The 22,557-nt window shown below is 44.2% G+C and overlaps 1 long non-coding RNA gene across 1 annotated transcript in view; it reads left to right on the top strand.

Annotated features, from left to right (window-relative positions):
- LOC136580576 (uncharacterized) overlaps positions 1 to 14,205 on the top strand; it is an 84,289-nt gene extending 70,084 nt beyond the window's left edge. The window contains exon 2 of the long non-coding RNA XR_010786969.1: positions 14,057 to 14,205. This is a non-coding gene — a long non-coding RNA (uncharacterized lncRNA). The remainder of the gene's footprint in view (positions 1 to 14,056) is intronic.
- Positions 14,206 to 22,557: the final 8,352 nt, after the last annotated feature.

Raw genomic sequence — 22,557 nt, 5'->3', positions numbered from 1 at the left:
GAATCCTCTGTGCGCTCCTCCCTCGCACTTACTGCCCTCACTACTACCTGACTGCAAGACAACTGTGTCTCATCGTCATCGTCCTGCTCACCCACAGAAAGTTCTTGAGACAGTTTGCGGAAGTCCCCAGCCTCATCCCCCGGACCCCGGGAACTTTGCAATGGTTGGGCATCAGTGACGATAAACTCCTCTGGTGGGAGAGGAACCACTGCTGCCCAATCTGAGCAGGGGCCAGAGAACAGTTCCTGGGAGTCTTCACGCAGCTGAGCAGGTGTCATTGTAGTGGAGTGAGGAGGCTGGGAGGAAGGAGGAGCAGCAGACAGAGGATTCTGATTTGCAGCAGTGGACGGCGCAGAACTGCGGTTGGACGATAGGTTGCTCGAAGCACTTTCTGCCATCCAGGACAGGACCTGCTCACACTGCTCATTTTCTAATAACCGTCTCCCGCGTGGACCCATGAATTGTGCGATGACTGTCGGGACGCCAGAAACGTGCCTCTCTACTAATCGCGCCGCAGTCGGCTGCGATACACCTGGATCAGGAGTTTGGCCTGTGCCCACACCCTGACTTGGCCCTCCGCGTCCTCGGCCGCGTCCACGTCCTCTAGGCCTACCCCTACCCCTCAGCATGCTGTATTACCAGTGATTTGATTTCACAGGCAGGAAATAAATTGGCGCAAGACTGCAGGCCAAATATAATTTTTTCCCTTTTTTGAAAACGAAAGGCCCCACTGCCTCTAGTGAATGAATAATCTAAGTTTAATAACTGTGCTGTGGCCCTGCTAATGTGTCACAGAACTTGAGGGTAGCAGAGTTATTATAACTCTGGCAGAGCAGGTATTTTTTTCCCAATTAAGGAAAGCAAATGGCGAAGCCAGGAGTAAAACGTAGCTGGGTGCGTCTGATTTTTAAACGTTGCACACGCAGCCGACACGTGTCCACCGCCCTAAGGACGGACAGAGGCAGGACAAATACAATTTTTTTCAGTTTTTTTCCACCAAAAGGCAGCACTGCGAATATTCAATGAACATGAGAAGTTTAATAACTGTGCTGTGGCCCTGCTAATGTGTCACAGAACTTGAGGGTAGCAGAGTTATTATAACTCTGGCAGAGCAGGTATTTTTTTCCCAATTAAGGAAAGCAAATGGCGAAGCCAGGAGTAAAACGTAGCTGGGTGCGTCTGATTTTTAAACGTTGCACACGCAGCCGACATGTGTCCACCGCCCTTAGGACGGACAGAGGCAGGACAAATACAATTTTTTTCAGTTTTTTTCCACCAAAAGGCAGCACTGCGTATATTCAATGAACATGAGAAGTTTAATAACTGTGCTGTGGCCCTGCTAATGTGGCACAGAACTTGAGGGTATCAGAGTTATTACAACTCTGGCAGAGCAGGTATTTTTTTCCAAATTAAGGAAAGCAAATGGCGAAGCCAGGAGTAAAACGTAGCTGGGTGCGTCTGATTTTTAAACGTTGCACACGCAGCCGTCACGTGTCCACCGCCCTTAGGACGGACAGAGGCAGGACAAATACAATTTTTTTCAGTTTTTTTCCACCAAAAGGTAGCACTGCGTATATTCAATGAACATGAGAAGTTTAATAACTGTGCTGTGGCCCTGCTAATGTGGCACAGAACTTGAGGGTAGCAGAGTTATTATAACTCTGGCAGAGCAGGTATTTTTTTTCCAAATTAAGGAAAGCAAATGGCGAAGCCAGGAGTAAAACGTAGCTGGGTGCGTCTGATTTTTAAACGTTGCACACGCAGCCGACACGTGTCCACAGCCCTTAGGACGGACAGAGGCAGGTCAAATAGAATTTTTTTCACTTGTTTTACAAGCAAAAGGCCGCACTGTGTATATTCAATGAATAATAACTGTGTTGTGGCCCTGCCTACACAATTCTTTTCCTGCAGTATCAATGGAGCGTGCAATGCTCTGCAGAGGCGATTTTGAGAAGAAAAAAAATATGCAGCACAGCTAACAGCAGCCAGCACAGTACTGCACACGGTTAAATATGGCCCTAGAAAGGACCGTTGAGGTTCTTGAAGGCTACACTCACTCCTAACACTCTCCCTGCCTATGCAACACTTCCGTCCCTAATGCCGGGTGCAACGCTCTGCAGAGGCGATTTTGAGAAGAAAAAAAAAATGCCACTGCTAACAGCAGCCAACACACAGCTATCAGTGGCCCTAATAAGGACCTTTGGGGGTCTTGAAGCCTACACTAACTACCAATTCTTTCCCTACAGCAGCTCCGGTACAAACAGCACTGTCCCTCATCTAACTCACAAGGCATCTGAGGCGAGCCGCGGGAGGGGCCGACTTTTATATTAGGCGGACACCTGATCTCGCCAGCCACTCACAGCAGGGGGGTGGTATAGGGCTGGAACAACACAGGAGGAAGTTGTAATGCCTTCCCTGTCTTTCAATTGGCCAGAAAAGCGCGCTAACTTCTCAGGGAAGGAAGTGAAAGTAACCCGAACACCGCATGGTGTTCGTTACGAATAACGAACATCCCGAACACCCTAATATCCGCACGGATATCAAGTTCGGACGAACACGTTCGCTCATCTCTATTAAGGACCATTGCACAATGTTGGAAAATATTGCTAGAATTGAATGTGTATGCCAGGGACTGGTGGCACACGGGCGTCCAGGATTCTCTGTGCTCTGATATCTTACTTCCATTGTATTTCTTGCATGCAGCGCTCGGCTTCATTAGCAGCTCCTTCCCACGTTCAGAATTTATCGCTGCAAAAGAGCCGAGAGAGTTGAGAGATGATGTCACTAAAAGTAGGGCTTTGCAGCGTAGACAGCAAATCGTTTGATCTATATCCATAGGGGGACGGCAACGTGGTTGGCAGGAAATGCTTCCCATAAAATGGTGCAAATGGGAAATTGAGAAAGAAGGCGTAGTAGGGGTGATATATGGATGAGGCGGTGGGGGCATGTAGATGAAAGCAGAGATTCGGATGGTAATAATCCAGACATAAAGAAGCTGCGGAGAAAGTGAGCGAGAAATGAATAATGGTAATGAGGAATCGGAAGGATGTGAATTAGGCTGTAGGGAATAATTGCACTGCGGTAGTAGTTGAGAAGGTGATGTGTAAGGAAAGGGTATGAGGTGTAGATATGAGGAAGAATGGGAGTCAATGGAGTAAAAAGGGACAAGTGAAGAAATGCAGAAATGCCGTGATAAGGGTGTACAAGGGGGACATTCTAGATCTAGAAAGAGGGTAGGAGTATTCATGAGTGGAAAGGAGGAGATCGGGGGTTATAATAAGTGTGTGTTGGGGATGCCTTGAAATAGGAAGTATGGAAGTGAGCAAGGAAGATTGGGAGCCATGCGATATGAGTAGAGTCTTGGTCTGGAGGTCTTATTAAAGGGATTTTCCATGTCTGGTTATCGTCAGTATATAAGATTAGTATAGTCTGACCTGCTGCTAGAAGGAAAGGGCACAGCTCTTGGTAATGCAGATTAAATAGGGCCTTATTATGGGAGCAATGACGGCTGGGGACATTGGTGTGGAATAATAAGTAGTCATTGGAATAAGAATAAGGAGCTCAGTTTGGGACTTAATGAATGGAGATAAATGAGGGAAGATAAGCAAGAATATACAAGATGATGTAGAGACAGATGAAACGTGACGGAAAAAAAGACATGTATATTTAGAAACTGAAGCTCTCCTTGCATCAGCGATTGTCCTGAAATAGCCTGTTATCTTTCCCAAACCCTCCCAATCTGATTCCTTCCCCCCTTACAATGTGGCCCCCAGAACAATACTCGGCCTCTCCAGTCTCACTGTGTTTTGTCTCTTCTGACCATCATCTGACGTGTGATTAATGAGGCGGCCCGCCTCACACAAAGCACTGGGGGCCTCACAGGTACTTCCCGCAGTTTTCTGCTTCACAAAAAACATTATTACTGCAAACAATAGCTGCCCTAGTGTGATCTCCAGCCGGAGGAATATGACTGCCCTCTAGTCACAGCCCTGTAGTCTTCGCCGATGGTATATTGCCGGGATACATGGGAATGACACTGGCCTGTGCCGATGGATCCCAGTCTGATGGGCTACCAGCAAGACCCTTTATAGGTTTACATTTTAATCATTTTGGATTTTCCAGATCAGCGAAGTTGAAGATTTATGCATTTTAACCAGATCCCCTGGTAATAAGGTCCTTGCCCCCTAGAGTTTGTAATAATGGCAACTACAGAGGATATGGCCTAAGCAAGTGAAATAGGATTTGTTTTGCCTAATTAAAGGGGCAATAGCCTGGAAAATATTTGTCCGACTGCTAGGAGCCCCTCATGATCAGCTTTTATTACCATAGTGAAGCTTTGCATGGAGCCCATTTATGTCCATGTAATGTACTGATGCCAATAGCCTTCCAGAATGAGAGTCACTCTTTGCAGTTCCTCAACCTATAATAGGATCCAAATTAGGGAACCCCTTTCTGTGACCTACTATAAGGTGTTGTTCAACATGGACAATTCCTTTAAGGACAATTGGAGACTTGCTACAAAGTGCCTATGTACTAGTAAGGACATATATCGCCTAGTTGACTATATCACTTATTTTTGGACTATATTGCCAATTCATTCCTATGGCTGTGAGAAACATGCAATATGCAGAGGATAGAACCCATTGATTTCACATTTCCATATTTGGTGGGCACATTTCGGTCACACAAAAAAATAGAACATGTATTTTTTTGCGTATTTGTGCACCAAAGGTCCCAATAGATGTTAATGGGGAGGTGGGGGGTGCGCAACTGCAAGCACAATATGCAAGATGATACATGAAACACTGCATAGGAAGACCAACACATCTGGAACTCATTAGCTGCTTCATTCGGTGCGTTTGTTTGCCAGGCACAAATAAACATGTCCTGCAGGCAGAAAAAGTACAGTAAAATACGCCGACACATGTGAAGAAGCCTTGTTCATAGCGCAAAACTGTTCATAACGCACTCACCCACTATCGCTTCACAATAAACAATATTTAAAGGAACATCCCCCTAAAATTATATTGCCAACTATTACACCTTACACCTTATGCTAGCATGAACTACTCTTGTCCAAAGTGATGACATCCACTACCAGTTAGAGGTTCCATTTTAGTATTTGGGGTCCCCTATTCTTTAGGCCGCCTGCAGACGAGCGGAAATCCCGCCGCGGGATTTCCCGCGGGATTTCCGCCGCTGAAAGTCTGCATAGGAGTGCATTACAATACGCACTCCTATGCAGACGGCCGCGGTTTGGCCGCGCGAAATCTCGCGCGGCAAACAAACCGCGGCATGTTCTAATTTTGTGCGGAGCACGCACTCACCTGGCCGCCGGCTCCGGTCTGCGCATGCGCCGGCTGCGCGGCAGCCGGCACATTAAAGAGCCGGGGCCGCCAGGCGCGGGTGAGTACGCGCTCGCCCCTGCAGGCTCTGGGGTCGGATCGCGCGGCGAGATTTCTCGCTGCCGGATCCGACCCGCTCGTCTGCAGGCGGCCTTAGGTACGCTACTATTTACTAGTCTAGAATTAACTATAGACGATGGGTTGTTGGGTGTTTGCTACATATGATGTTTTTTCTTGTGTCAGGCTGTACATCATGTATGAAAGCCAACATGTGTGGTTGGCCTTTAGGTCTCCATCTACGATCTTTTAAGTATGGCAAATGGAATGCCAATACAATTTAAAGCCACAGTATTTGGCACCACAAATCGCCCTACCCATTGCACAATGGCAAAGAGAAGAAGGGGTATGGGACATGACGTCCATCTCTCCCACAGAGGATATATGTAGTTGGACACTCGTTGCAATGAGGCCTTGTTTTGGGAATTATATTTTTCCCCTGCATTATGCCAAGATAAAGGATTTAACATCTAAAGCCGCACACTGAAGACTCTTTGTTGTGTAAATAGTGGATTGGCCGAGAGGCCTTCACAGGGGATTAACTTCCTAATTTATTTGTAGACTTAAGTTCTCTCATTTTATTCTTGACAAAAAGCACAAAATTCATTGAGGAAAGCCCAGTCCAAGACTAAGGATGGTAAGAGAGATAGATTTGTGGGACCATAGACCCCTGTATTATTGGGGGACCCTCATTGTGGTAAATAATGAGGAATCACAGGGGTTTGCATGCTCCACATCCACTAGACCCCTCTATTGGAAAGCTTATGAGCTAAAGGGAATAGCTGATTACTGGGGGGGGGGGGATCCTAAAAGTAAACAATGAAGCAGGGTTGTTTAAGGTTGGCATCCCTTTGAAGTAATGTAAAATGCAGGTAGGATGTATGTAGAATGGCGTCACAGTGACAGACGGAGGTGGGGACAGTTCAATAGCAAAATCAGAACTTTACTAGAAATACAAATCTTATTTATGGACCATCACTCCATAGGAGGGTATTACACTTAAAGGAGTTTTCTGGAACTTCAACCATTTTTTCTATTATTGACCTATCCTTGGGATAATTTATCAATAGATGATCAACAGGGATCTTTAACACTCAGCATCCTTGATGATCAGCTGATTACCAGCACTGCTGTCAGTATAGACAGATCGCACTATCTGCACTGCAGCAGCCTGGTTTGGTAGTGCAGACACAGCTACTATTGAAATCAATGGGAGCTGTTCCTACACTTCCAACTTGGGTCACTGCAGTATGGACGACATGATCTGCTTCCTGCAGTGACAGCAGTGCCTGGAATCAGCTGATCGGTGGGGATCTCTATCGACAGACCCTCGCTGGTCATCTATAGAAAACATGCATGAAAAACTTCTTTTAAAGTTGCATAACATGGTACAGTGCAAACTATTCAAAGCTAATGAGGGTGTGAGCCTACCACCCACTCTGCCACAATCTCTTACATCGGGGCTGTTTTTCCCAAAGGAACTGGTGTAGCTCCAGAGTCACACTCAGCAGGATCTGCTTCCTGCAGTGACAGCAGTGCCTGGAATCAGCTGATCGGTGGGGATCTCTATCGACAGACCCTCGCTGGTCATCTATAGAAAACATGCATGAAAAACTTATTTTAAAGGGGTTGTCCCGCGCCGAAACGGGTTTTTTTTTTCAACCCCCCCCCCCCCCCCCCCCCGTTCGGCGCGAGACAACCCCGATGCAGGGACGTACAGAAAGCTTACCGGAGCGCTTACCTTAATCCCCGCGCTCCGGTGACTTCTATACTTACCTGTGAAGATGGCCGCCGGAATCCTCTTCTTCCGTGGACCTCAGCTCTTCTGTGCGGTCCATTGCCGATTCCAGCCTCCTGATTGGCTGGAATCGGCACGTGACGGGGCGGAGCTACACGGAGGCGGCATCCTGCACAAAAGGCTCCATAGAAGAAAGCAGAAGACCCGGACTGCGCAAGCGCGGCTAATTTGGCCATCGGAGGGCGAAAATTAGTCGGCACCATGGAGACGAGGATGCCAGCAACGGAGCAGGTAAGTATAAAACTTTTTATAACTTCTGTATGGCTCATAATTAATGCACAATGTACATTACAAAGTGCATTATTATGGCCATACAGAAGTGTATAGACCCACTTGCTGCCGCGGGACAACCCCTTTAAAGTTGCATAACATGGTACAGTGCAAACTATTCAAAGCTAATGAGGGTGTGAGCCTACCGCCCACTCTGCCACAATCTCTTACATCGAGGCTGTTTTTCCCAAAGGAACTGGTGTAGCTCCAGAGTCACACTCAGCAGTCCACGGACACACACTTACAGTCTCTCGGGTGCTATGGCTTCCAGCAATACAGAATCAATGACTGGAGCTCCCTCCCCTCTTATGGTAGTTGCAATCATATACCACTGTGTTTGGTGAAAGTGGGAGAGCCCTACAACACAGGGGCTGTGCGTGTTAACGTTGTGAATGTGGTGAGTGTCCACGGAGCCACGAGACGTCTGTTATGTAACTAACAGACTGTGAGTAACTAAAGTGGCCTATAATGTAACTAAGTGACTGTGCATGTGTAGCGGGTGGTGGTGCGACACAGGTCCAGGATACGAGGCGGTCACCAGACTACAAAAATACAGCTTTTTATTACAACTGCTAACAACAAGTAGATGTGCTAGAATGACATAAATGAATGATAGGTAACTGTTATGGAACACTTTAGCATTTAGTAATAAGGCCTGACTATCACTATCTAATGAACACAACACTTGGCAAACACAGTAAGCAACGTATAGTTGGTGCAAATTTGTCCAGAAGAATACCCGTGCGACAGCAGAGTAACGTCTCTAGAGAAAGGGATGATTCCACAAAAACAGCGGCTCTCCGCGGACAGTGTATATTTAACGAAGAGGTTGTGCACAATCAGGGAAAAGATAAGTTCCTTTAAATGCAAAATTCCAATGATGAATAAAGTGATACTGTATATCGGAGTCTTTACCTAGCAGGCCTGCTTACTTGTCTGTCTCTAGTTGTTTGTGCGCACACTTAGTTTTTATTGAGCTACTTTCCTCACTTGTGAACTCTTCACGGTGATGGAGGTAGAGAGATTTCCAATATCCGTCGTTGGTCTCCAAGCTTATAAGCTGTAGAGTGATGGGTCAGTCTCTGTTACGCCTCCAGCACCGTCCCTACGGCTGTGGCTTTTGTGATTTTGCAGTATGAACTCCTGTAACATTACAGACTGAGCAACCCCTCCCAGCCCAACTGGCCCACTGAGTCTCCTAGCTGTCCCTACTCTCAGACAGCTACATGAAGTCCTCAGCGACTCTCTCTGCTGTTTCCTCTCTGTGGCGCACTTCTCACTTACTTCTCCCATCCTCAGGAAGTCTGCATCTGTCCCAGGGGACGTAGCTTCATTTTGGCACAAACAACATTTGCTTGTGCAAATTAACGTTCGCGCTAATTTAAAAAATATGTGCAAATGCATTTACATTTGTGTGGATCCGCCTTATATGTATAATAAACTTACAGAATCTTCCAGGGAAATACCATTGATGACCTATCCTGATGATAGGTCATCAATAGTATTTCACTGGAAAACCCCTTTAACCATTTCCAGTAACTGCCCAGAAACTGAGACTTGTTCCTGCAAAGGCTGGTGAACCAAAGTAAGGTTGCCAAAGAGTAAATTCAGCATTACTGGAGTGGTTGAAACTGTGTTGCACCGTTCTACAACTGTGTGCCTTCTTAAACGGAATGTACCGTTGTTCCTGTTAGGTAAAGGTACCACTGATTCAGCCCCCAGGTGAAGCTTATTGCTTCTTATCCCACCTGTGCGTGGGGGGCTGCTAGACATTCCTAGGCATGTGAGGGCGGGGCTTATAATGTCCTGAGATTTACATGTTCAGTATGTGAAAACAAAGGCATTACTGGTTCATGGAGTGGTTTTACATGTAACATTTTTTGTATAATGCAACCATTTTCTATTGCACCTTATGGAAGATACTGTGTAACTATGCCGCTGTGATCACGACTAGTGACTGTTTTTTCTTTCCAGGAATGCGCCACTCTTTAGTTCATGGAGTGTGTCTGGTATTGCAGCTCAGCTATATTCAATTGAGTGCTGCAGTACCAGGAATAGTCTACGTACAAGAGTGGCACTGTTTCATAAACCACTTTGTTTTATGAGAAAAATCAATACTATGTTGTGGGTTGTTGATATCGCAACACATTTTCAGGGTACAATGCAGACAAAGAAGTTACAAAAATACACAATATTTATTTCTGAGCAAAGAAAACAAAAATGGGTAACATTAAAAAGCAAGAAAGCAATTTAGCTTTTATGTTTAACTAAGGCCGGACTTACATGAGCGTGTGGTAAAACACTCCGTGTGGTAACGCAGTGTTTTACCATGGTATGAACCTGCGTATTTTTGCCTGCACAGGCGTCCTGGTTTAATTTTTTTTTAAATTCTCCCTCCGTCGCTTGGCAACGTTGCATATAAATGGAATTGCGCATATACAGCGTTTTGAATGCCCCCATAGAGAACAATAGGGCTCTATCGTGTATATTAAGCAGTAAAATATAAGGTGCTGCGTTCTTTTTTACCTCCATATTTTTCGCAATGGAAAAACCCTAGTGTGAGTGTGACAGCGAAAATCAATGTATTTGAATTGCCGTGATGTACTGCATATAATACGCGCATACATCACGCTTGTAATACGCAATTCAAATATGTTCGTGTGAGCCTGGCCTAAGACTGACTACCACTAGCTAAATCTAGAAAGCAATACTACTGGGTGAATCACGCAAAATAACCGTAATATTCTTTTAAGAACACTACCCATAATATTTTGCAAAGAACAGAAGAAAAACAGTCCGTTTACACAATAATGCAGTTCTCTTGACGCAGCGCACAGTTCTGCTTTGTAGGGTTAAGACTTCACTTCAATCAACACAGTCTTATGTGACTATAATATTTGAAACTCATTAAAAATGTCCGTCCTACAAAGGCTCAAGTTCCTGACAGTAACTCTGTCCATAAGCCTCAAGCGAATATAATTTACTAACAGTCCAGATCTGTTGGCCCTACTGTACAACAAGCCTGTTGACTATCTAATAAAGTCCTAAATGGTGTGCATACCTACAGGAGATTGAGGCTGGCCTCACTTACGGTATGTCATGTAGGAATAGTAGCTTCTGGCTAATGCGGAGTTCGGTGTATTTCTCAACCATGGATACCAGAAGTTCTTGACACTGTCTAGGATCTTTTTTCATTTGGTCCCCTGTAGCTAGACAGATCCTCTTGGGATGGCAGACCTCACAGCAGCAAGATGTCAATCCCTCTACATGGCTGCTGCTGTATGCTTCAGACATTTCCTTGTCTCTCATACCACACTGTGTCTCTCCTTGCACAGCCAACACTTTCCTCTGTAGTACATCGCTTCACCAGGAACTCCTTTTATACCCACACTCTCATTTTTCTCTCTCAGTCCTACTGCTATCTCTTGCTGTGGCTCCATGATCAATCCTTTTATAGTCCTGACCGTGTCCCATTGGAAGATTCCCAGGGAGCATTCTCCGTTCTTTAGAGCTAAAATTTTGGCGCATGGGGCAATTTTGATGCAATGTTTGGCGCAAGTCACGGGGCCATTGCCATGGCAACCATTTAACCCTTTTGAGTACCCCCTTACAATTAATTGAAAAATCACTGCCTGTAAACACTTGCTGAACTACCATATCAACTTCATCATCCTTCCTTTCATTGTAAACTGCTGACTTGTGGTTACTGGACACTGCTGACATTTACCACCACTTCGTCCTAATATCTGAAACAAGTGATGTGCCTCCCATACCGGTCTATGAACTAACACTCTATAATTACCGTCATTCCCTCCACCCCATCCTGCTGACACCGCCATACATGCCTCTTCCAGTGATAATGAATAATGGGTCATACAGAACCTCCTTATCTCAACGGATGTCCCCAAGATTTCAGGGCATCTTCACGCTTGTGTTGGTGGCTCCCTTCCATCCCATTGCCTAGAATAGTGAAAGAAATGAGAAGGGGAACAGCACTTCCAATCAATATGTTGTAGCACTTACAGGCTTGCAGGGTGCACGATCCACAGCCAAGGTCTGGACCCAAAGACCGGAAGAAGTAGGAAATCCTTACAAAATGTGTTGAATCAGCACTCCAGGGGTTAATCATGAATAAAACAGCACTTTATTCCTCAATGGTAAAAGACATAGCTGCAACGTTTCGATCCTACACACAGGATCTTTGTCAAGCATAAAGCAGCATACCAACCCCCCTAGTTAAATACCCCCACATATAACACACAAAACCAATCAAAATCCCAGGGTAGGTTCACACCCATCCCACACAGGTAGTCATAGGGCCAGGATCATGCAGTGCAGCTGGAGAATAAACATCAACAAACGAGCAGCAAAGACAAAGATAAAGTTTAAAAAAAATAAATGAATAAATAAATAAAATAAATTTTTTCTAGGAAACTGACAATAACCCAAATGGACTCAAAAGCGCTGCTGCGCATACGTTAATGACACAGCTCGGCGGCCATATAGTAGGGAATTAAACATTGGCCCAAACGAACTCAAAAAGATCACTGAGCATGCGCTAAAAGCGCAGCCATACTCTGAGAGATTTATATTTGCCCTTACGGGCTCAAAAAGACTACTGCGCATGTGCCGATGCCGTAACGCAGCGGCCATATAGTGGGGAAATTGTAAAAACGTTTTTTCATATGACGGCAGTCTCTATAGGCAGCAACGGGGGACTGCCATGGGGTCTAATATGGCCCCCAATTATGCCAACCTGTTTCTCGCCCATGTGGAAGAACTGTTCATCTATACCTCCCCAGCCTGGACCTTTGTCCAGGCCTGGTGGAGGTATATTGATGACATATTCTTTATTTGGAGGGGCTCGGAGGACGATTTGAAATCTTTTCATGCCGAATTAAATGCACTGTTGCCGTCACTCAAATTTACCTTGGTATCCAAGGAGGCGGCAGCATCAACGGTGTAGAGATTGTAAAAAAAAGGGTTTTATTGCTCCATAAAATGGCGACGTTTCGACTTAATCTAAGTCTTTTTCAAGAGGCTTGAAAAAGACTTAGATTAAGTCGAAACGTCGCCATTTTAGGGAGCAATAAAACCCTTTTTTTTACAATCTCTACACCGTTGATGCTGCCGCCTCCTTGGATACCATTGCATTTATTTGGGGTTTGGTTCATGACCCCACAGGTGGCTTGGCATATACAGACTGGAACCTCTGCACTGAAGTGCATGTGTTAGGTGTGCTGCGGGACTTTCCTATTTCTACTCAAATTTACCTTGACACACTCACGTGAGGAGATACAATTTCTAGATGTCAAAGTACTGAGGCAGAATAATACACTAATTACTGACATCTACCGAAAACCGACAGACAAAAACAATGTTTTACAATATTCTAGTTTCCATCCTCCAGGCACTATAAAGTCCCTTCCATGGAGCCAAATGCTCCGTGTAAGGAGAATCACAAACGATGAATTTTTTGAAACCAGACTTGAGGAGATGGCGGCCAGATTTCTGAATCGGGGATTCCCTTGCGAGCTGGTACATGAATATAAAGATAGGGTAAGAGCTAAATCGAGAGGGGATTTATTATCCATTAAGGAATCTAAGAGGGGTTGTTTCCGTATGCCTTTTGTCACTACCTTCTCCAGGGTAAGTCCATCTATCTCAAACATTCTGAGAAGACACTGGCATCTCCTGAAGATTAGTCATCCTACTATTCAGGAGTTCCAGGCGCCTCCCCTCATGTCATACCGAAGAGGACCTAACATACGAGACAAAGTAGTCTGTACTAACAGAGTGATTTCTCACAATACATCTGATGTTCAGTATGCCCGTAGTCGGGGGTGTTTCCCCTGTATGGGCTGCGCCTCATGTGGGAATATGATTAAAGGAGATGTGTTCACACATCCCAGAACGGGACGAAGATATCGTATTAAGGGCTCCTTTTCGTGTCGTTCAACGCACGTAATCTACATGATTGTGTGTCCGTGTGGGCTGATTTACGTTGGGGAGACAACGATGGAGATACGCCAGCGTATCTCCAAACATAAAAGCACGGTCCGCACAAAAAACAAGGATGCTCCGGTATCGAAACATTTTGAAGAAGCTGGACATAATGTGAGTCAGCTCCGCTACCGGATCATAGACGAAGTTCGTGACTCCCCTAGGGGGGGTGATCGAGAGGGGAAGTTAAAACTCCTCGAACTTAAATGGATCTACGAATTAAACTCCTTGTCGCCTGAGGGCCTGAATTTGGAATTCAATATGACACCGTATATATAAGACCTGATCAACTCCCCACTGATATCTTGTCCAGTCTAGCTCATTTGTTTCCATCTGCTATTCTTTGATAACCATCTTGAATCTGTGTATGTTATAATTCTAATCATTCCCGTATATATATGCATCTTGCTACGTGTATAATATAGTATATAGATTCTAATCATTCCTGTATTTATACGCATCTTGCTACGTGTACAATATAGTATATAGAATATTGATAAACAAAAAAAAGGGATGTCTATTTGATTACTATGAAATCTTGTGATTTTATATTTTAACAATATGTGTCTTTGTTTACTTACAGGTGGTGATAGGGAACCAGTACCATGCAGCGGGCTGATTACCTTTTTTCTGTCTTTGGATAATTTCTATACTTATTTTGGATATTCTTTTGAATAAAATACTTCATGTTTTGAGCAAAAAATTGTCAATAAAAAATCTCTTCGAGCAGCATCTATGGTGTAACACTTCTATTTTTGGGCTATCTGAGTTGGGTGCCGATCTCCCCCCTTCTTTTATGGGGATTACAATAGGACCAACTTGGTGTGTAATGTAATGGATCATGTCCCTTGGGATTATTACACAATATATGTACATGCGTATGTATCTTATGGATGTATACGCATGGGGACATATACAAATACAATCAGGCATGTATTTGTCCTAGTATTGTCTAGTATGGGCCTCAATTTCATATTGGACGTGTACATTATAAAACACAATGAGTCACACATTGTTGTAACCATGCTTCAGCTTGAATGAATTCTGCGTACACTGATAATGCATGCATACATAGAAGATGTTATCAGCGATCTAGCCATGCTAATTTATTAGCCCATCAGAGTGGATGTAAATTTCCCCACTATATGGCCGCTGCGTTACGGCATCGGCACATGCGCAGTAGTCTTTTTGAGCCCGTAAGGGCAAATATAAATCTCTCAGAGTATGGCTGCGCTTTTAGCGCATGCTCAGTGATCTTTTTGAGTTTGTTTGGGCCAATGTTTAATTCCCTACTATATGGCTGCCGAGCTGTGTCATTAACGTATGCGCAGCAGCGCTTTTGAGTCCATTTGGGTTATTGTCAGTTTCCTAGAAAAAATTTATTTTATTTATTTATTTTTTTTTTTTTTTACTTTATCTTTGTCTTTGCTGCTCGTTTGTTGATGTTTATTCTCCAGCTGCACTGCATGATCCTGGCCCTATGACTACCTGTGTGGGATGGGTGTGAACCTATCCTGGGATTTTGATTGGTTTTGTGTGTTATATGTGGGGGTATTTAACTAGGGGGGTTGGTATGCTGCTTTATGCTTGACAAAGATCCTGTGTGTAGGATCGAAACGTTGCAGCTATGTCTTTTACCATTGAGGAATAAAGTGCTGTTTTATTCATGATTAACCCCTGGAGTGCTGATTCAACACATTTTGTAAGGATTGCCTAGAATAGTGTCAAAACACTTTAGAAACCGCAACAAACGTCTGTCAAGATTTGTTGCATGAACATTAAAAATGGAAGTCATGATGTCTATGTGAACAGGGCAGATTTGTGAAAACTGTCTAAAAACTTTTTGATACCCACAGCAACCAATCACAGCACAGCTTTCATTATACCTCAGCAGTAAGAAATGAAGTAGCAACAAGAGTAACTGACAATAAACAACCTGAGCTTCACTGTATGGTTACTGAATGCTGTGCGCACCAAGGCCTCCCTCACAAAGATGTTTTTGTGCAGCGCTCAGTTCTGTGCTAAACGCAGTACAACGCTCCCATTCATTTTAATGGGGCTGTTTACACAAGTGTGAAAACGCTGCGCTTTGACAGCGATGTATGTTCTATCTTTGGCTATTTTCAGCCCGGCAACGCTCATTGAAATAAATACGCAGCGGTTTCAGTGCTGCTGAAAACTTGGCACAACTTGGGTCCACGGTTTTGGCAGCACTAAATGCAAGTGCTAACTGCACTATTTAAAAAATAATAATAATAATAATAATAATACACACCTAGCAGGTGCCGTTCAGGCCCCACCGCTGCTCTCCAGATCTCCAGGCAGGCTGCCGGGCACTTGTCAGCGCTGATAGACCATCTATTGCTGGTGACAGGGATTGTAATCCCCGCCTCCAGCAAGAGATTGCTATGATTTGTTCAGGAGCGCCGATTCTGATGGCTAAGTCGGCGCACCTGAACCAATCAAAGCAATCTCTTACTGTTCTGAAAATGCAGCCAAAACGCTGGCAAAATGCATGCCAGCTCTGCTGAAACTATAGTAAGTGCAGTGTTAAAAACGCTGCGTTTCTGCTAACGCCTGTGTGAGGGAGGCCTAACTCAGTTCTGTGTTACTTACTATAAGCGATAAATCAAAACAATATGACCAATTTTGCAAGAGTTTGACTGGTATCAGTGGAATGTAGATACGGGAAGCGGTACACAAGGTTATTACTGCCCTACTTTGAATGCGCTAGAACTAAACACAGCATCTGTACTTCCAAGGCAAAAGTGGTGTATTGCTTTAAGTCGCTGTTCATAACTAGAGAGCGCTGTCTCTTTAACTAGAAATCACTACAGCTTTTCCCTATACAACAGAACTGTTGTGAGTCTGTACTAGTGTGCACACTTATGATCCGGGTTGGAGACAATCTCACTTACAGTTTGTAGCTGAATAGTACAAGCGTCTCTGTTCCAGTATTCCAATAAACAGTTTCCGATTACGCAACCCGTAGCACAAAGGCCTTTTAAAAAGCAGCTCCAGCAACTGATCCCCCCCTCTGCAGATTGTGGCTCCGTTGTCTCCTTGGGGTACATGTAGGTTCAGGGAGCTCTCGGTGTCTCCCTCCAGATATTGTGCCCCCTCTTCTCACTTAGGGATGTGTCCACAATGTTCTTAAGTCCTAGCAGCGTCTTCTCTTCTCAGGCTCCCACCTTCAGACTGTCTCCACACAAGCATCTCTCTCCAGCCACCACCCTCTAGCCTTGCACCACTTCCAGTCAAGCTCTAATGTCTGTAGGACCTGTGAAGGGTTTGGGCTCAAAGGTCCTTCTCCTCTATCCCCTATGTGTAGGGCTGACTTATGACATCATAGACTCTGTGTTGACCCTTGTGGGTAGACCCCTTATAGTATGGATTCGCCATTAATTTTATCCTTCATTTAAAGAGGTGAAATGCATGGTGAAAATCTACAGCATGAATTGGCATGTCACATATTTAAAAAGCACATCACAGGTCAATTTACGCTGAGAGTTCTTGGAATCTCATCCAATTGGCCTGTGCGGTAATATACAGCTTATTTTCTGCACACAAGCTGCTGTATTTCATCTGGCAGGAAACAGAATGGACCCCATTATAGTCCACGAGGTCGGTTCAGTGTTGTTCAGTTCCATCATATGACGGTTACGTTCGGCCACTGGGTTCTATCTATCTGCTCCCATAACAGTGCAGGAAAACAGAATCCACAGCGCTAGTGTGAACTCACCCTTAGAGATGCCACAGATTTCATCCTTTCAGATCCTTACTGGTTTCTCAAAACTAACAACCATATATAGCGCTTTTATGGGGTTTAATGCAGCTTTTCCAGACTCCTGAACGGCAGCCATACTGATTGCTACTTATTTTTTCCCCCATTCAAGAAACTAAAATATATCTTAATAGAATTTCTTCATAATCGCACGTGGGAATGAACTAGAAATCTGGACAAGATTAAGACCACATGGGTGAAGGCATTGACCATGGTGGTCAAGATTTAGTAGGATTAGGGTAGAAAATGGGAAAACGAAAAGGGGATTTGGGGCCCCTGTGCTGTGTTTATATGTTCAGAAATGAAAGTGGAACTATGTAATCTGCCGAAAAGACCATTAATGACCATAGATCAGGAAAATCTGTTGACCTTTCCGGGCTGTTCTTTGTGCATGACACATTGTGTGCCATTGGCTGACCCCAGAGAGCACTTTACCTAATCGCTGGCCTCAGGCTCTGAACTTGAAAGACAACCTACCTGCCATCCAGATGTGGGAAATTCTGACCTCATCTCATGAGAATTCCTCTTCTTTCTAACATTTTCCACATTATTATTTTCACAGCAAACTATCATTCTTCCTGTTATGGGAACGATGGAGCTTTTTGATGTAGCTATCAACTTGTTAACAGTTCGGGTGGTCGACTCATAAGCATTAGCCCCCTCCACAAATTACCTACAATCTCATATCTATTCTCACTAACCAGATTTTTTTTTAAAAATCACATTTTCTCTTTTACATGGTCTGACCGAATCTTGGAAAGTTTGTTCTATATAATTGAACAAGGGTGGCAAACTTTTTCAACAATGTGTCAGAATCTCAGAGACAGACAAAGACTTCCAATAGCAGGGATACTCAGTACAATCCATCAGCCATAACATTAAAACAAATATTATGTAGGTCTCCCTTGTGCTGCCAAATATTCTCTGACCAGTCAAGGCATCAAGTTCACAAGAGTTCCGAACTTGTCCTGTGGTATATGACACCAGAATGTTAGCAGCAGATCCTTGTTAGACCTGTAAGTTGTGAGGTGAAGCCTGCATGGATCGGGCTTGTGTTTCTAGCACATCCAACAGATTGAGATCTGGGAAATTTGGGGGCCAATCAATACCTTGAATTCTTTGTTATGTTCCTCATCCATTCCCTAACAATTTTTGCAGTGTGGCCGGGCGCATTATCCTGCTGAGAGAGGCTAACCATCTTTAGGTAATACTGGGGGAGGTACTTGCTCTGTACAACAGTTAGGTGGGTGGTATGTGTTACATCCACGTGATGTCAGGACCACATATCAAGCAGAACATTGCCCAGAGCACCACACTACCTCCGCTGGCTTGTCTGCTTCCCATAGGGCATCCTGGTGCCACCTCTTTCCCAGGTAAGTGATACATACATCTAGCTATCGACATGATGATTTATCAGACCAGGCCACTTCTTCCATTTGCTCGATCGTCCAGTGCTGTCCCTTATGTGCCCATTGTAGGCGCTTTTGGTGGTGGACAAGGGTAAACATGGCCACTCTGACCAATCTGAGATTATGCAGCCCCATAGACAACAAGTTGCGATGTCCTGTGTGATCTTCACTATTTCAGTACTCTACACTACAGTAGTTCTTTTGTGGGATCAGACCAAGCAGGATAGCTTTCACCCCCCCCCCCCCCCCCCCAAACGTGTCAATGAGCCTTGGGCCCACATGACCCTGTTGCCAGTTCACCGGTTTTCCTTTTTTGTACTACTTTTAGTAGGTATTAGCTGGCTCTGTTATAGATGTCAGTGGCAAGTTCTATTGTAGGGGCACTGTGACTGGCACTATTATAGTCACTTTAGTTGGCTTTGTTATGGGAGTATTATACTTAGACTTGTTCTTGGTGACATATGGTGGTTTAGCAATAGATATAGGGTGACAGTCTGTGCAGTGAAGGAGTTAAGGCACTATTATGAAGACAATGAAGCTTGCTCTGTTATGGACACTACCACTATTAGGTAGGCACCGTGCCATTTGGTAGGTGCAACTGGGCTGCGCATAGGTGAAGTTAAAGAGGTGAAATGAAGGTAGGTCAGTTCAATAAGTCAGTAATAGTGGAATCATAGCACTTTCAGGCAATATGTATTGCTTGATGTGAAGGTTTTATTAACATATTTGAACAAAAGTGGTAGTAAAGCTATAGGCAAAGAACAGCAATTGTATATACAGCACTTTTGACAATGCAACACTTTACAGTACTGTGCAAAAGTTTCAGGTAGGTGTGGAAATAAACACTGCAAAGTAAGAACACTTTTGAAAATAGAAGTGTTAATAGTTTATTTTTGTCAATTAATAACATGCAAAGTGAATGAACAAAAGAGAAATCTAAATCCCATCAATATTTGGTGTGACCGTCCTTTGTCTTCAAAACAGCATCAGTTCTACTTACACTTCTACAAAGTCAGGGATATTATAGGATTATAGACAGATGTATGATTAACCAATTATACCAAACAGGTAATAACGATCATTATTTTCATATGTTGGTTGAAACACAGTCATTAACTGAAACAGAAACAGCTGTGTAGGAGGGTTACAAGAGGGTGACGGGCAGCCAAACTTTGCTACAAAGGTAAGGTTGTGGAAGACAGTTTCATGTCACAAGGTAGTTATCCTGTATCAGCAAGGTTTGTCCCAGGCAAAGATTTGAAAGCAGAATGGGATTTCAAGATGTGCTGTTCAAGATCTTTTAAAGACACACAAGGAAACAGTGGTTGATCAAGGAAACTTAGTACATCAGATGAAAGATACATCATGCTTACTTCCCTTTTAAATCCAGCAGTGCCATCAGCCCACAACTGGCAGGAACCAGTGGGACCCAGGTACACCCATCTACTGTCAGAGAAGTCTGGCCAGAAGTGGTCTTCATGGAGGAATTGCAGCAAAAAAGCTATACCTTTGACATAGAAACAAAGTCAAGCAACTCAACTATTGACAAACCCATAGGAACCGGAGTGCAGAAAAATGACAGCAGGTGCTCCAGACTGATGAATCAAAATGTGAAGTATTTGGTAAGAGGTCACAGTCTGTTCACTAAAGGGCTGGAGCACAGTACAATAATGAGTGTCTGCAGACAGCAGTGAAGCACAGTGGAGAGCGGTACAATAATGACTGTCTGCAGGCAGCAGTGAAGCACGGTGGAGAGCAGTACAATAATGAGTGTCTGCAGGCAGCAGTGAAGCACGGTGGAGAGCAGTACAATAATCAGTGTCTGCAGGCAGCAGTGAAGCACAGTGAAGAGCAGTACAATAATCAGTGTCTGCAGGCAGCAGTAAAGCACGGTGGAGAGCAGTACAATAATGAGTGTCTGCAGGCAGCAGTGAAGCACGGTGGAGAGCTGTACAATAATGAGTGTCTGCAGGCAGCAGTGAAGCATGGTGGAGAGCAGTACAATAATGAGTGTCTGCAGGCAGCAGTGAAGCACAGTGAAGAGCAGTACAATAATGAGTGTCTGCAGGCAGCAGTGAAGCATGATGGAGAGCAGTACAATAATGAGTATCTGCAGGCAGCAGTAAAGCATGGTGGAGAGAGGTACAATAATAAGTGTCTGCAGGCAGCAGTGAAGCATAGTGGAGAGCGATACAATAATGAGTGTCTGCAGGTAGCAGTGAATCATGGTGGAGGTTCCTTGCAAATTTGGGGCTGCATTACAGCAAATGGAGTTGAGGATTTGGTCAGGATAAATAGTGTCCTCAATGCTGAGGCACACAGACAGATACTTATCCATCATGCAATACTATCAGGGAGGCATCTGATTGGCTACAATTAATCCCAAACATCCAGCCAATGTTATTAAGAACAATCTTCAGTGTAAAGAAGTACAGGGAGTCCTGGAAGTGATGATTTGTCCCCACAGAGCCCTGATCTCAACATCATCCAGTCTGTCTGGGATTACATGAAGAGACAAAAGGATTTGAGGAAGTCTGCATTCACAGAAGATCTGTGGTTAGTTCTTCAAGATGTTTTGATCTTCACTGCTGAGTTACTTCAGAAACTGTGTGTAAGTATACCTAGAAGAATTGTTGCTGTTTTAAAGACAAAGGGTGGTCACACCAAATATTGATGTGTTAGATTTCTCTTTTGTTCATTCATTTTGTATTTTGTTAATTGACAAAAATAAACTATTTACACTTATTACGAACATTTCAGCATTTTTTTCACACCTGTCTAAAAGTTTTTCAGAGTTCTGTAAGGCCGGTCTCACACGACCGAGCTTGAATTGCGCGGACGATACATGATATTCCAAATCCATTCAAACAATAGAACATTAGCATGTCCATTTACATGAATGGACAGCGATTACAATTTCCGCTTGCGGAAATAAAATTGCAGCATCTTCTATTTTAGTGCAGATTCCCCAGGGATGGCTTCCAATAAAGTCAATGGAAACCATGTGACCAGCGGACCACCAAAATTGACTTTGTAGATAGGTCTTGAATATCCGCATCATTGCCTAGCAACAGCGTGGGGGAAAAAAAGATTTTAAAAAAAATTTGTACTCCGCATGTACCGATGGCGGTTCGCTGCAACCATTCACAATACAGATGAAGATGAAAGTAGGCAGGTGCACAGGTTCACCGGCCGCGGTCAGGGTCGGATTCCACTGCGGGCTACTGCATGCGGAATCCGACTCGGTCATGTGCAGCTGGCCTAAGTCAGGTATTTTGATTTCACTCAACCTTACTCAAGTTGTCACAATGGGGCTGCAGAGTTGAAGGTGCTGTAGAAGCCGCTTGTAGTCTTTTTGACTAGAGGGCTTAGAGACATTGGGAACACTAGTTAATATATATATATATTCCTTTCTCTCTGTACCTGTTCTGTATACTGCACTGTGATCGCAGTATAACACTAATGCACTTCTGTTCTGTGTACACAGCTCTTGTACAAACTTTCTCTGCTTCTGCCACCCATTCCACTCCATACCCCACCTCCGTGTTTCTCACATGCACAATGCTTATGAAAATGTTTGTTTATATGAGCCGCTTTCCATCAGTATCTTGTACCCATTACATCGACGCATGGTTCTGTTTATACAGGGCGTCTCTGTATAGCCTGCTTTGTGATCATACAAACAGCCGCACACTCCATCACGTGCCCCTCGCTTCTCGTCACCTTTTCACCCTTCTATAATAATCCAAGAAATCAAAGCTCTGCATTTAGCAGCTTCCTTTATTCTGAATGTACCTTTCTCGGACCACCCAGAATTGTCCTTCCGGGCAGGTATATTTAGTAGCACATTGTCTAACTGCACCCAGCTGGATTAAGGTGCCTAGCTGACAT

Source organism: Eleutherodactylus coqui, chromosome 10 (assembly GCF_035609145.1).
Source record: "Eleutherodactylus coqui strain aEleCoq1 chromosome 10, aEleCoq1.hap1, whole genome shotgun sequence".
Taxonomy (NCBI): domain Eukaryota; kingdom Metazoa; phylum Chordata; class Amphibia; order Anura; family Eleutherodactylidae; genus Eleutherodactylus; species Eleutherodactylus coqui.
This window is presented reverse-complemented; position numbering and strand designations above follow the sequence as displayed.